This window comes from Salmo trutta, chromosome 24, assembly GCF_901001165.1.
Source record: "Salmo trutta chromosome 24, fSalTru1.1, whole genome shotgun sequence".
Lineage (NCBI taxonomy): Eukaryota > Metazoa > Chordata > Actinopteri > Salmoniformes > Salmonidae > Salmo > Salmo trutta.
Genome location: NC_042980.1, coordinates 16,932,904 through 16,938,765, shown reverse-complemented (window position 1 = coordinate 16,938,765; position 5,862 = coordinate 16,932,904). Strand labels below are relative to the sequence as shown.

The 5,862-nt window shown below is 41.8% G+C and overlaps 1 non-coding gene across 1 annotated transcript; it reads left to right on the top strand.

The window, feature by feature from the left end:
* Positions 1 to 5,218: 5,218 nt before the first annotated feature.
* On the top strand, positions 5,219 to 5,291 carry trnaa-ugc (transfer RNA alanine (anticodon UGC)). Its single transcript has one exon. It is a non-coding gene; the product is annotated as a tRNA-Ala (tRNA).
* Positions 5,292 to 5,862: the final 571 nt, after the last annotated feature.

The window sequence follows — 5,862 nt, the reverse complement described above, 5'->3', positions numbered from 1 at the left end:
GGAGGCCTACAAACCTGATTCACTTACACCATCTCTGTCAGGAGGAATGGGCCAAAATTCACCCAACTTATTGTGGGAAGCTTGTGGAAGGCTACCCAAAATGTTTGACCCAAGTTAAACAATTTAAAGCCAATGCTACCAAATACTAATTGAGTGTATGTAAACTTCTGACCCACTGGGAATGTGATGAAAGAAATAAAAGCGGAAATAAATCACTCAACTATTATTCTGACATTTCACATTCTTAAAATATATTGGTGATCCTAACTGACCTAAGACAGTGATTAAATGTCAGGAATTGTGAAAAACAGAGTTTAAATGTATTTGGCTAAGGTGTATGTAAACTTCCGACTTCAAAATGTACATAGACATGGAATCACTAGCCACTTTAATAATGGATCACTACTCACTTTAAAAATGTGACATTCTGTATTCTATTCTACTGTATTTTAGTCAATGCCACTCCGACATTGCTCATCCTAATATTTATATATTTCTTAATTCCATTCTTTTACTTACATTTTTGTGTGTGTGTGTATTGTTGTGAATTGTTAGATACTACTGCACCGTTGGAACAAGGAACTCAAGCACTTCGCTACACCCGCAATAAAATCTGCTAAAGATGTGTATGTGAGCAATAACATTTGATTTGATTTGATAATCATTGTATCATTTCACAAAATGCTGGAGTATAGAGCCAAAACAAACAACAACAAAAATTCCCTGTCCCAATACTTTTGGAGCTCACTGTAGAATTACAGATACAGGAAATGAGATGTACTCCGGAAATGAGAATAATAGAAGTGACTCCCTGAGGGTCTGTGTGCTGACTCAGTCTCTGATCCAGCACCACTCAGACTTGGTGTGTTTCAGAAGGGCAATTATCCACAAACCATCAATCCCCTTAAGGCACAATTATCAGAAGAAAGATCTGATGTATCATCCTTTAATTGGCATGGTTATTTCACTACAGTTACATCACAACCAGGATCCATTTCAGTTATTTCACAACTAACACACATTTCAGCTCCAGCTGCTTTCGGTCGGAGAGCAGGGAGCTGTGACTGTGAGGACTTGAAATTATATTAATATCACAATATTATCTGTTGTTTGCCAAATATCACTCAATAGCTATTACTGTGTTCTTTCTCCTACAGGACAATATTAAACAACAAACTAAATGTTGCAGTTGGTTATTAACTTTACAGTACACTGAGCATGTTTAATGGTTGGTACTTGGGGATTCATTTATATGATTGAAGTTCATATTAATTAAAAAGACACGTCCTGTCACTGTCAACTGCGTTTATTTTCAGAAAACTTAACATGTGTAAATATTTGTATGAACATAACAAGATTTAACAACTGAGACATGAACTGAACAAGTTCCACAGACATGTGACTAACAGAAATGGAATAATGTGTCCCTGAAAAAAGAGGGGGTCAAAATCAAAAGTAACAGTCAGTATCTGGTGTGCCAACAAGCTGCATTAAGTACTGCAGTGCATCTCCTCCTCATGGACTGCACCAGATTTGCCAGTTCTTGCTGTGAGATGTTACCCCACTCTTCCATCAAGGCACCTGCAAGCTCCCGGACATTTCTGTGGGTAAATGGCCCTGGCCCTACACCCGATCCAACATGTCCCAGATGTGCTCAATGGGATTGAGATCCGGGCTCTTCACTGGCCATGGCAGAACGCTGACATTCCTGTCTTGCAGGAAATCATGCATAGAACGAGCAGTATGGCTGGAGGGTCATGTCAGGATGAGCCTGCAGGAAGGGTATCACATGAGGGAGGAGGATGTCTTCCCTGTAACGCACAGCGTTGAGATTGCCTGCAATGACAACAAGCTCAGTCCAATGATGCTGTGACACACCGCCCCAGACCATGATGGACCCTCCACCTCCAAATCGATCCCGCTCCAGATTACAGGCCTCGGTGTAACGCTCATTCCTTTGACGATAAACGCAAATCCAACCATCACCCCTGGTGAGACAAACCGTGACTCGTCTGTGAAGAGCACTTTTTGCCAGTCCTGTCTGGTCCAGCGATGGTGGGTTTGTGCCCATAGGCAACGTTGTTGCCGGTGATGTCTGGTGAGGACCTGCCTTACAAGCCCTCAGTCCAGCCTCTCTCAGCCTATTGCGGACAGTCTGAGCACTGATGGAGGGATTGTGCGTTCCTGGTGTAACTTGGGTAGTTGTTGTTGCCATCCTGTACCTGTCCCGCAGGTGTGATGTTCGGATGTACCGATCCTGTGCAGGTGTTGTTACACGTGGTCTGCCACTGCGAGGACAATCAGCTGTCCGTCCTGTCTCCCTGTAGCGCTGTCTTAGGCATCTCACAGTACGGATATTGCAATTTATTGCCCTGGCCACATCTGCAGTCCTCATGCCACCTTACAGCATTCTTAAGGCACGTTCACTCAGATGAGCAGGGACCCTGGGCATCTTTCTTTTGGTGTTTTTCAGAGTCAGTAGAAAGGCCTCTTTAGTGTCATAAGTTTTCATAACTTTGACCTTAATTGCCTACCGTCTGTAAGCTGTTAGTGTCTTAACAACCATTCCACAGGTGCATGTTCATTAATTGTTTATGGTTCATTGAACAACCATGGGAAACAGTGTTTAAACCCTTTGCAATGAAGATCTGTAAAGTTTTTTGGATTTTTATGATTTATCTTTGAAAGACAGGATCATGAAAAAGGGACGTTTCTTTTTTTGCTGAGTTTATTACAGTTGGCCATTGGTATTTAGAGGCGTCATGCCCATAGGGGGCATAAGGGCATGGACCCCCTGAGATTTGTCCTGTATTTCGTTCTTCTTCAGAAGTTCAATTAATTACTCAACTTAACTTTATAAAAGAATATCTGTCAGTGGTATTTTGAGGAGGGGGCACACTGACAGGAACAGGCAATGAGTTATTCTCCCTAGTAAGTGGTTACTTCCAAGGTGCACCACAGAGCAAAGTTATGCTAGGCAGGATGCTAGATTCTCGAGTGCGTGCAGACAGTATCGTCAGTGGAGGAGAAGAGAGAGAATGTAGAGTGACACACCAAGTGCTAGATTTTATTTTAGCTGCCCGTGATGGGAAGGACTCGCAGAAGGTATGTGTGTATATTAATTTGATCAAGCTATGTAGCCAATTGATTCCTTGATGAATAAATAAACATGTTTGTTGTTTCTCTGTAATACTAGCCACCTAACAATGTTATCTACTTAGCTTTAGCTAGATAGGTTATCAATCTCCCAACCTCATAACTAGCTACCATTGCAGGCTATCAATCACGTTAAAGTAGCTTGTCTAACTATCTTAGCTGGCATGCCGGCTGGCAAGGTTGGTAGACTTTAGAAGAGCAAGCACTAAATGTTGGCCTACTGAATAAGACTTGCATTCCTTTATCCACATTTTAGCAAAGATGCAGAGAAGCATATTTAGGGTTACATACTACTGCATATACCAGTGTGGCAGTTGTACTAAACTCCTAAGGCATAAAAGTTATTTTTAAAAATCTATGTACATCATTAATTAAAATGACAATTGAACAGGTAAATAGGTATGCTTAAATAATCTATGCAGAAAAATTAAAAAACAAATGTTTTACATAGAATTAGGCATAATGATTAATAGCTCTAGATTGCAAGTGTTTGAAAAATGCTAAATTCTCCAACTTCCCAAGGGTAGATCAGCCCCCCTCCAGAGCACACCCCCATCCATCCACACATACTTCGTGCCCCCTCTAAAATAATGACTGTTGGTATTTATTGTGCTCATGCTGAACTCATTGCCGTACATTCACTCATAGAATGTACAGCAAATACCATCCTTACGCCACTGACCTCAGAAAAAAACTCAGCAATTAGTGTGTATTCTTCACAAGGTTAACTGCTTTGTAAGTGAAGACATAGATCTGTCCACAGTAGTAAAAGCAGTGTGCTTCGCTCCAGGTGAAGCCTCTGGCAATTACCATTAAGTTGTTAGCCTTGAGGTGTGAATAGACAGCTAGCTACCAAGCTGCGTTCATCAAAATTGACTTTTCTGCCTTAGGGCAATATAGCACTGCAGTTTCCTCTCCTCACCACTAGAGGCCGAGAGTCATAAAATACACACATGAACCCAGAAAGTAATCATGATTCATAATAGATGATCCTGATCTCACAATCAACATCAACACAAGGTCACCTACACAGCATTAGAAAATCCTTTGAGGATCCTTTCACTCACATTCAGTGAGTCTAGTACTGATCTATAAAGATGAAAAGGGGGAATAAGGATGACAGAACCATAGAACTCTCAGAAAGCGGATAGATAGAGTCGGCAGACTTTAAGAGTAATGTAATGTAGACCTCAGGGCACCGGACATGTCTGAGGCTGATACAACCACTTCAAACACCTCGTCTCATTAACATTCATCGCTGGGCTCTAATTGGTGGAAGGAACGGATGTAAAAGGGAGGAGGAGAGGAAGGGAGAGAGGGAGGGAAGAGCCCAGCTCTGTGGCCATTAGCCAAAATGAATTAGTGTGGCCAAGCCATAAGGGACCGCATGCTGCTTACAGTGGCAAAACCTGGCTTCCGGATTTTACAGAGATCATTATCAGGGATCATTACACTGTCCTTCCCACAGGCATATAAGGAGATGGTGTGTGTGATGTCCCTCCTCACATAAGAGAGCACTAACTGAAGAAATGTGAGGTCTTCAAGCTTCAGTCAACACATGTCATACTGTAGTAGGGTACTGTGGAGTACTATGGGTACTAACCATGTAAAGGATGAGATATTCACAATTTTTAGCACAACCTACACACGCATGTAGAATCATAAAAATAAAATAAATAGAATGGATGTCCCCATTCAAGTCAATAATGGAATAATTGAGTGTACCCATAAGAGCAAAGCAGGAAGGTAAAGCAGGAAGTAAAAGCAGGAAGTGTACCCATCAATCTGTGCTGTGATTATTTAAGAATTTAAACTGACATTAGACAAAATATATCCCATTGCATGAGCCACATCAGTTAGCAACATTTGAGTGAACTTTCTACATACCATGGAGATCATTGTATCACAATACCAGGCAGCCATTGCAAGTGTTCCCATGAGTTTACCAGTCAAATTGTCAGGGTCAGAGGTTCCAAGACTATTCTATTCATTATATTTCCATGTGTAGAATACTAACACTGCACAGATGGTTGACATGTACGAGCAGACATGCACACACACAGTCCCTGTAGCTCAGTTGGTAGAGCATGGTGTTTGCAACGCCAGGGTTGTGGGTTCGATTCCCACGGGGGGCCAGCACAGAAAAAAAAATATGTATGAAATGTATGCATTCACTACTGTAAGTCGCTCTGGATAAGAGCGTCTGCTAAATGTACATTTCATATAGATTGCATGTGTACATTTATGCCTGTGCCGTGTAGAGAACTCATGTAGATGAGTTGTTATGTAGTCAGTTTGAACACAATACAATGCATGACTCGAGATGACAGGAGAACCTACACTCCTAGAACATGGTTAAAGTTGCACATTTACAATTTACAAACAGCAGAGGCCTATTCAAATTCCTTTACCAACCATACCATGGGGGCAAGGCTGCTTTCCTCTACAGTGCCTTTGGAATGGGATTCTGGGGCTTGTTACAGGCATAAGGGAACATGGCAGATGGAAGCTTCTTAGGCTGGGGAGGGGAATTCACCATCCCTCAGACACCTTGTATTTGTTATCCTGGTGTCTGTCCCTGGAAGTGAGCAAATGTATCAAAGTGGGAGAGGTGTTCCTGGGTATTCTAAAACCATTTACACAGTAATGCTGTACAGCTGGTGGAAAGCATGCCAAGGAATGAAAGCAAAGGTTCTGCATCTGACT